Raw genomic sequence first — 10,335 nt, 5'->3', positions numbered from 1 at the left:
TCTTACGTACGTACATTAGGCTATGTCACTTTCCACATTGTTTTTTGCCGCTATTTGAACATTGCAAAATTTTACCAGTTGCAGCTAAGCTAGACATCAGCTAGGCTAGGTTAAGATTGTGAAAGGTTTCGGCATATCCTCTTTTGGTAAAGAGAGCCATGGCTGCTATAATCCCTTTTGCGGCTACATATTTATGGGAGTCAGGATTTTCATCCTTGGTAACTATCAAAACAAAGAGGCGAAATCGGTTGGATGCAAAGGATGACATGCGTGTTAACCTATTAAAGACGAAGCCACAGTTTCATGCTCTTATTGAAGACAAACAGCAGCATCCTTCACAATGAAAATAATCGAAGATATTGAAAAACAATCTGCATTCGCTATTTCTTAAATTTGATAAAACGTAAGTTTTGTTACCTCAATCAAATATAGTTAGGCCTACTACTCTCTAAACCTTTGACAACCTGTTTCATCCTAAAAGGAGGATCATCAGAAGGTCCTTATTCAAATAAAAATAAATTATGTTACCAATTCATTGTAATTTTATTGCGTTATGTCCTATTCATGTTGATTAAAAAAGTTTCTTAGACTAGGCCATAAAGGGGGTCCACGCAAACCAAAAATTTTTTTAAGGAGTCTGCGTTAAAAAAAGTTTAAGAACCCCTGTTGTAGATGGATTCAAGTCAAGAAGAAAAAGCAATTTGTGTTAAGTGTTACGTAGACAAGGCTATCGGACTGGTGATTCACTGTGTCATGTTGGAGCTTATTTCTGCGAGAGTGATAGTATCACACACTCTTTGGACACTATAATTGGTCATGCTTTGAAACTGGATTGTGAAACGCTGGTCGCAACTCTGCAGAAAAAAAAGAAAATGGCCATATTACGTACACCCATACATCATGTCATAAGTTCTTGAGAAACCATGCGAGATCCAAGAAATGTCCAGCCTCAAGCAATGAACAATCCAGTAGCAAGAGAGTATCGACCCGGTCAGATGAACAGTCGTTCAACTTTAAAAAGCAGTGTTTATACTGTGGATATATTGTTGTACGTTTGATGAACGGCACCCTGACCGAAATAAATTTGAAGAGGTGCGGACAAAATCGTCAGGAATATATTACGTAACACTTGCTTTATACCAAAGTAGAGGAGACGATGAACTTGCTAAAACTGTTCAGAAACGAATGCTTAGTGCACACGACCTGGTGGCTGCTGAAGCCAGATACTATGCAGAAAAAGGTTTGAAAATGATGCTCAGTGTTCAACACCTGGTCGTCCAACATCCATTGAAAAAATGACATTGTTTAATGCTGCATGTAAAAAACTGGAAGATTATAATATGGACTTGTACAGTTGTACACCGTTGCAGAGTTTCATTCCATGATGCAGGAACGTCCGCCCCGTTAGCTCAGTGGTTACGCGCCCGGCTCAAGATCATGCAGCGCAAGTTCGACTCTCGGGGTGTGCGCTTCAGCAACGCACTGTCAGGACTGCTCTCCATTCAGCGCCACCTAGTGAACGGAGTAATTCCCCGGCAACAACAATCGAATAACTTCACTCTGCCAATCTCGGTAACCGGCCCTACGTTAAGTACGGTATGCGAAGCTACCAGGAATAACCAGTCAAGGCTTTGTCAGTCCGAGGATAAAAATTCAAAAACCAAACCAACTTGGGATAATATATATTCATTGAAGATGACCCAAATAAAAGAAAAGTATGGAAATTCACTGCGCTTAGTCGAAAGAAATGGCAAGAGTAAAATTATTCTCCTTGACAGTGTGAGTGGAATTGTAAGTAAAAAATGGTATCAGGAAAAAGACAGCAATGTATCTCAGGAAACTGAGCGCATTGTTAAAACTGCAGCAAAACTCGTAAAGGATGCCATAAAAAATCATGAACACGAAAGCCGTACGTATCCTTCAGTTGAAGATATTCTTGGCACAGAAAATCCCCATGAACCTGAATTGCTGAAAGTATTCATGAACGAATTGGTTATGGCCCCAGTTAAACAGGTAACATTATCACAAGCCTTGTATTACTATTATACAGTAACCGTTGAGGAAGAGATATGCTGCTCACCTGCGTTAGCTTTTGATTAAGTGTCATTATGGCATTAAGGTCAAGTATTAGTAAGTCGATGCAAAACTTCAAGGAATTTTAGGGAAATGTGCTTCCCCTTAATGCAGATATAGTCAGTCACTACTTTGACTTGAAGAAGAAAGTAGCTGAAACTAATCCTAAGTTTTTGAAGAAAACACCCCATTTCAAAGATTTGAAAGATGAACTGCTGAAAGATGTAGTGTGCATATGGAATAAAGCTGGTCTTCCAGTGCTTAGCAAACAGAGAATTGAAGCGAAGTTAAAAGACGTGACAAAGAAGTACAATACAGCAAGAAAGAAGGAAATGAAACGAAGAGGTAATGAGGTAATCAAGAATGGTTACAGAACTTGTTCGATATATGTGCATGCAAGTATTTGATCTCCGAAAATCCGGTTGTTTTTCAAAAGAAACTCTCTTGCAGCTGTGAACTTGAAAACAGTAGGCTACAGGAGAAAGAAATCGCTTTCTTGAAAGATCAGCAAAAAATGTTTATCGGTGGCATAGATGTCGCCCATGTAGAAAAGGCTTTGGAACGGGAAAATCATAAAAGGAGGTGGGAAACGAGCAGTAAAGTTGAACAACCGAGCACTTGTGGCATACAATCTGCCAAATCATCGGCACTACTATGTTCGAAACAGAGAAAAACAAATGAAGCAGTTAGACATCTATGTACACGTTATAGACTCTGATTGGAATATGAATCGGGAAGATGATGAGGAATACGAGCCTCTGAAACAAGCTGTTGGGGGAAAAATGTACAAGAAAGTACATTCTTTTTCAATAAATGATAGAAGTTGTGTACTTGCTGATCGTAGCATGACTTCGGTACGCCAGCAGTCAGATCTTATGAGGCCGGTTCTTGGAAAAGATCAAATATCTGCATCACCTTCGACAGTATACCACCAACGACAAAAATCTTTGATGGAAAGTGAGAACCTTCTCAACTCAGCTTCTGCCATGCAGTTATATTATGATGGGCGCGTTGTCGATAAAATAGATCGATACGTTTTCTTGGGTCAACTTGTTGATGGTAATGACATATGAAACACGAAAGTGCGCTTGTTGTTAAATCTTTTCCCAAAATTGTGTCGATCATTGCAGAACTGATTTTTGACACCATCATTAGGGTGGATCGTTTTTCAACTTTTTTTCTTAATCGCTTATTAATAGTGCGGAAAAGTTGTGCACTGACATTGTAAGCACAACACAAAAAAAAATTTTCAAAAATTTTAATTTAAGTTGAAATATTGAAAAAAGTGGAAAATTTCCAAAAATTTTATCTTTTGTTGTTGTTTTTAATCGCTTTTTAAGAGCGCGGAAAAGTTGTCTATGATTGTGCTCTGACATTGTAAGCACAATCAAATAAAAAAAAAATTTCAAAAATTTTAATATCTTAGGATGCCCCAAAGAAGTTGAAATATTAGAAAAAGTGGAAAATTTTCAAAATTTTTATTTTTTGCTTTAATTTTTAACCGCGTATTATGAGCGCGGAAAAGTTGTGCACTGACATTGTAAACACAACGCAAAAATAAATTTCAAAAAAAATTAATATCTTGGCATGCCCCAACAAAGTTTAAAATTCAAAAAAGAATTGCAAATTTTTTAAAAATTCCATTTTTACACATTTGTAACTGCACTTCCTCCCGCGAATCATTGTAAATTACGCAGAAAATCAATATTTACAAGTAGAATTATGGTACAAGTACATGTAAGATACGCAAACCTTTTAAGAACATGATCTAAAATCTTGTTTTGTATTGAGACGGGGCATGTATGTGCTGGACTGTAGCCGACTTCTGATGAATCCAACGCGGTTAGCGGCACCACATACTGCAACAGAGGCCTCCGTGACAACCTTGACACCTCGCTCGACTGCTTGCGTGTGGCAGGGGAAATTGAGAGAATGTTGGCTTGTATTGATGTTTTTGAACGACCACAGTTCTCTGTTGTCATTTTCATAGTTATTGGAGGTTCGGTTTTGTCGTTATCGGTTTGCCAGCATATCATATCAACATAACTGACAGAATTAAAATTGAATTTTGGCAGTTTGAAGCGCCGGATTTCAGTGCAAACGGGAGTTTCTCGTGCAAGCAGTATACGGTGTATTCCCAGCTCACGCTCATGTGATTCTTTGTCAAACAGCATTGAGAAAAATCTGTTTTCGCTGTGGCCAAAAATTCATTTTTTTGAATAACAGGGTAGACAATGGCCTTTAGTTTATCCGACAGGTAGCAAGATTTGCTGATGGTTTGCCATAGATGAAAAGCACCTCTGATACAGAGTACATTGCACTTTATTTCGAACCACATAGGAGCATATACCTTCATGACAAAGGTAGCCAACGTTTTTAAATTATCAGAGGGTTCTGTGGTCCCTATATACAACCGCAGAATGCGATTCCCCGCAGTTAGCCAGCGTGAGTGATTAAGCTTACCTGGACTTCTTGTGGCGAGTGAACTGGGAATTTCTCCTGTACAAACGCAATGACAAATGTCCCGGAGGTATCTTTGGTCTGTGCTTAAATCGGTCACACCCATTTGAGGAAAATTACTTGGTATTGATTCAAATCGTCGGATAGGCATTTTATCACATGTAAGTAAAGCCTTTCCAATCTGTCCGGAATACCCACGAGGACCAGTTGTACTGCCATCCAAAAACTCAAAAAGATGCGGCAGGGGTAATTCGTTTGCGTGGAATTGACATACCAACCATTGCAGCGGTTTTTAAAACTCTAATTCCAACAGTCGGATAACACCGCCTGCATGACCCGTATTTACCACAGTACCATCACACCCCACGGCTGTTATTAAGCTGGTGTCTGTTCCTCTATCATGAACTGCTGATATTATGGAGTCGGCAATGCTTCTGGCTGTTCCCGCGGTTGGACTTACCTGGCCAAAATACTGAGATCCAGGTTCGGCGATAATAATACACACATGCTCTTCAACAACAGATCTTCTATGAGACACCCCATGATCGTCTACTTCAATCTTTAGTGTCTTGTCTTTTCTGCCCTCAAAATACAAACCGTGTAAAACGTCCGACCTGGACTCTTGCAATTCTTCTCGATTTCTACTTCTTGATCTCCGAATGGCATAGCGATCCCACATCAGTGCCATCGAACGCATCGCCACAGGTCTGGTGGTCTAGTATGGTGGGATGCAATTAGAGTCATGGTCGTCGTCATGAGATCGATTTGCGATCCGTGTAGCTGCGTGAGAGAGATACAGCTTGAAACCTGCAGTAGCTGCCCGAGAGAGATACAGTTTGAAACCTGCAGTAGCTGCCCGAGAGAAATACAGCTTGAAACTTGCAGAAAGTCAAGTGCTGTGTTGCCTACACATAACACACAAAAGGTCCGCACTAAGGGGAAGGAAGCAAACGTTGGTGAATGTTCATGTTATTAAACAGGATACAGACAACCATGACATCAGCAATGCGAAGTAAATATTGATTTTCGGAAATTTTCTGAAGCGGTTCAAAACTAAAAACAAAAAATAAAATTTTTGGAAATTTTCCACTTTTTCTGATATTTCAACTTCTTTGGGGCACCCCAAGATATTAAAATTTTGAAAATTTTTTTTTGTGTTGTGCTTACAATGTCAATGCACAACTTTTCCGCACTATTAATAAGCGTTTAAGAAAAAAAGTTGAAAAACGATCCACCCTAACCATCATCCAGGAGGCTTGCAGAGTTCACCTATCCCAAGTATAATCAGTCATGGCTGGTACGACTGCTCTCAACACAGGAAAAAAGTCCAGAGTCAATACTCGACATCAATTATTTTAATGATGAAGTTGGTCATGATATTCATACCTTAGAATGCATGTTCCACATAAACAAAATATATCTTTCCCATGTCATTTCTTTTGAGAACGGCGTCAAAAGGGTCCTGGAGCAATGCAAGATGAGGCTTTGCTTAACCAAATAGCAAGACGAGACATTAGACAAGCCAAGTACTGAAACTACACCAACTGATCAGTTAAACGTTCCAGTAACAAGAATAGCTGCTGTGCATTTAAAAGCTAAGCTGGAATGGTTCTCGCAGCAAAATTGATTGTTGATACTTTAAAAAGCACAATCGCCAGAAATACAGATAAGACTTGCAGTTACGGGACGTAGGTTACGTAAAAAAGCCGATAATTTTGCCAAAAAACTAGTATTTTTAAATACATTTTTTTCCGAAGAATGTAGACCTTAATATTCTCTACATCAGGTATATATAGGAAACCGACCCTTCTGCGCATTTTGACACTAATCAATCATTTTATTTTTCGTCATTAACGCGTCCGGACGAAAAAGATACTAACTACAAAAATCGATACAGACCTACCAGTGTTAATCGCTTTGTGGGCCCCTGGGCCAGAATAATTTTGGGCCATCTATCGTCAAGCAGACCTATAGTATTGTGCATGGCCTACTTTCACTGCACTGATATGGATATGTGGTTCACTTCAATAGACTTTCTCACCAGTTTAGAAAACAACACAAGTGTAAGTAATCGCAAACACAGGTCTATCATTTCTTAGCTACACCTTTGCTCGGAATGAAAGCCAAAAGTGTTAACAATTTCTAATAAAAAAAATACTGGCAATGGAGTGTAGTCACGACGCGGTAATACCACCGTACCGTGCAGAATTTTGACTGTTTGAACTTTGCGTCGCGGTACCGGAATAAAATCTGGGGATAAAACCGAAACTGAAGAAATTATTAATTTTCAATCAGATTTGGTCATTTGTCTGGTAACATTATTGTTTTTCATCATTTCTATGGTTTATCTGGCAACACTACTTGTTCAGTCAAGCAAGGTAAAGCATTATAATTGTGATTGTAAATTTTTATTTGTAAACAAAAACAGTGTCAAGAGTTTTGAGAATCAAGTGTTTAATTATTTTTATTTAACATTATTTCATTCCAAGGCAATGCTTTCATTATTTTATGCAGGCATTTAAGTTAATTAAAGTTTTTAGGGTATGGTAGCCTTGGTTAGTGTCAAAAATAAACACTTAAACAGGTCACTTGTGAAAGAATGATTTTTATTTTGGATCAAAGCAATTTCAGTGGGCTACCATACAACATGTGATATGCCAGGTCTATAAGGTATTTGAAAATAAGCGAAATTTCATGTGCATATATTCAGAAAAAAGTAAATACAGAAGAACGTTTCTACTAAAAGTATCCAGCATTCAATAAAAAGCAACTCAGATGAGCTATAAAAGGTGGATAACAAGTGGTGCAAGTTCCTCAATTGCCTAAATAGGCCCTAAATTTTTTCCCAAATTTGCTTTTGTTTAATAGATTCCCTTGTATTTGATGTGCACTTGCACAAGTGCACTCTTATTCTTCATGGTGCAGACTGCAGAGGCAGTATGACATTTCGAGATGTTTTGCGTTGTAGTGTATGGGAAGACATGTGCATTGTGCAGTGCGGCAGCGGACAGGTTTTTTCTGCTCATGACATCACTAGTCAAGGATATTTATGATTACGGTATTGTAAATGTTCAAAATGAAATGATAAATCATAAAATAAATTGAATATATAGATATGTGAATTCACTAAGGGCCCAACTCAATTTTTTGTTTCATTTCACTTTTGTGCTTTCCGATTTCTTTCAATCAAAAGAACTTGAATACCAGTTGAGTAGGCTATGTGAATTCAAAAAGGGCCCTCTAGTATTTTTTTCATTTCACTATTTGTGCTTTCCAATTTCTTTCAATGTATTGCAAATTATACTAAAAAAACAGCCAAATTTTTCAAACATATTGGTAAACACATAAAAAAATGCCCTATCAATATTTCCATTGATTTTGAAATGGGCCCAACTACATCAATTACACTTCAACTTCTAAATAGTTTCTCCACAGAATCTTCAACGAGTGAACTTATTAGGTATGATGCTTCTTACCAGTAAGCATAAAATCATTATCGAAGTTTCACCACAAAAGTAAATGACCAAAACAATTAAAACGGTTGTGCAAAAACACTGTGTGGCAATTGGGCCCATCTTGAATTCAATTGCATCCCACCTGTTATACAATATGTTAAATATATTTCTGCAGATCATGTTACCTGAACTAACGTTATCGCATTTTAACTTTCTTTTAAGATAGTAATGGTGTTTTTAGAGATGTTTCAGTGTAGTAAGGGCCCAAATTTGAGATGTTTTAATACAATAAGACCTAAATCATCTTTATAATGGACAAGTACACGCAGTAAACTTTAGAAAATCAAAAAAACTTCACTGAAACGCAAATGTTTGTTATTTGTGGGCCACCTGAGATGGTGGGCCCGGGGGCCGGGCCCCCCTTGGCCCTCCCCTTAACACAGCACTGGTCACCTACCAGCACGTTAATGAACGGGAAAAGGTGGCAAAACCGTGAAAGGTTTAAAACGTGCCTGAATGGATAATCATGTAGTAGGCTATATATTAGTAGTTAGCAAGGCCACAAAACCCCAAAAAAAAAACAAATAGCAAAAAATAAAACAAAAACAGAGAGAAGCACACATGTAGTAATGAATGACAGCCTAATGAAAAAGTGCTGTGGATTGAATTTGCCAGTTCCAATATTGATGTGGATGAGCAGTCATAATAATAATAATAGGAGAAAGAAAATCGGACATAAAAGAAACCCATCCTCAGGCAAAAGCTCGTTTCGATGTGGCCCAGGAGAGCAGGTGTTGAGCTCTTTCTATGGTCAGACTGCACATCACACAGTAGCCTAAGACGATCTATGATGAATGGTTCCGGAGATACGGCCAAATTTTGAGATTTTGAGGCCTAAAAATTTCAAACCTTAAGGACCACCTCAATATGACGTCATAATTAAAAAAATTGGGGTGTAAACTTTTTACCCCAAATACCACCAATGGGACCCCGGGCATTTGAATTTCAAAAATGGCGAAAAAATGAAACACCCTAGTATTGAGGCTATATTTTATTAGAACTTAAAAATTTAAATGTCGGTTTTACATCTTTACGCCTAAGCTACAGCTGGTTTAACCCTAGCAAGACCGGGCTTTTTGGCACTCCAAGACTGGGGGGAAGAGGAGAACAGATTGTTTTGGTATTTTTGTAACAAAATACCCTATGAAAGAGCATATTAACTAAAAACTTCTTCACTACCTCTTAGATAGCTTTTATTTGTTGCTTACATGTCCTTGCTTATACAAGAAAACCTTTTATATCGGTGAAATCTCTCCTACTATCTCCGTCTAGGTCAGCTTTTACCCCCTTAAACGTGTGATATATACCTCTTAATTAAGTTACCGTATATATGTTTTTATTTTTTGCTTTCCGATTGTTAGTTTGCTTTGCTGATAGTAATATTCCAATTTATGATGTTGTATTTTGTTACGAAGATATCGTATTTTAGCTTATAATTGTATCATAATGTTGGGCAAATTAGTGTTTTACCTCCTGGCACGTTTTTGGTCGTAGCTTTTTTCCCCTAAGGTAAAAAAATTACAAAACCCATCATCTAAAAATTGATAAATTTTCTTTCCAACAGTATATACTACGTTTTTGTAAGAATTTTTCTGGGTTGACCAAAAATTCTACAGGGGGCAAATTAGTGTTTCACCCCCTGGCACGTTTTTGGTCCTAACTTTTTTTCCCCAAGATAAAAAAAATGACAAAACCCATCATTGAAAAGCTGATAAAATTATCTTTCCAACGGAATATCATACGTCTTTATAAGAATTTTTTCTATGTTGACCAAAAATTCTACAGGGCTATAGTCGTGCTATCTTTATAAGAAGTAGCTCTGAGCTGCTATCCGGAATTTATGTATCTAGTTGCGGATAGATTGCTTATCCGCCGTTACTATGAGGAAACATTCTTCAAAAGATCCATCACAAGACTATGCTAAGACGACTGGTTGGTTTAGCTGGGGCGCTGTAGTAGTCACCTTGCGCACTGCTACCACAGCGATGCCTGACCGTGCTGTGGGATAATGTTCGCCTGCTTAAAACTGCTGTGCTCACTGCAATCAAAATAAATTGTTCTTTGATTCTCTTACTGAAAGAAATGTACGTAATACTGTTTAGGCCAGTGGTTCCCAACCTTTTTCATCCGGTGGACCCTTTTAGTCAATATTTTAATCTAAATTTCCCCCTATAAATTTAGTTTGTTAAAAACTCGTTTAAATTAATATTTTAATTTAAGTCTTGTAAGACTAAGCTAAACTAAATTTTCACTAGTAATAAGCTTTTTAGCCTGTAATATTCCTTTT

The 10,335-nt window shown here is 37.8% G+C and overlaps 1 pseudogene; it reads left to right on the top strand.

Annotated features, from left to right (window-relative positions):
- Positions 1–672: 672 nt before the first annotated feature.
- Positions 673–2,100, top strand: LOC145773851 (uncharacterized; annotated as a pseudogene).
- The last annotated feature ends 8,235 nt before the right edge of the window (positions 2,101–10,335 follow it).

Source organism: Aplidium turbinatum, chromosome 7 (assembly GCF_918807975.1).
Source record: "Aplidium turbinatum chromosome 7, kaAplTurb1.1, whole genome shotgun sequence".
In the NCBI taxonomy this organism is placed as follows: domain Eukaryota; kingdom Metazoa; phylum Chordata; class Ascidiacea; order Aplousobranchia; family Polyclinidae; genus Aplidium; species Aplidium turbinatum.
Note: the sequence above shows the minus strand (reverse complement) of the source record. Positions and strands in the feature narration are given on the sequence as shown.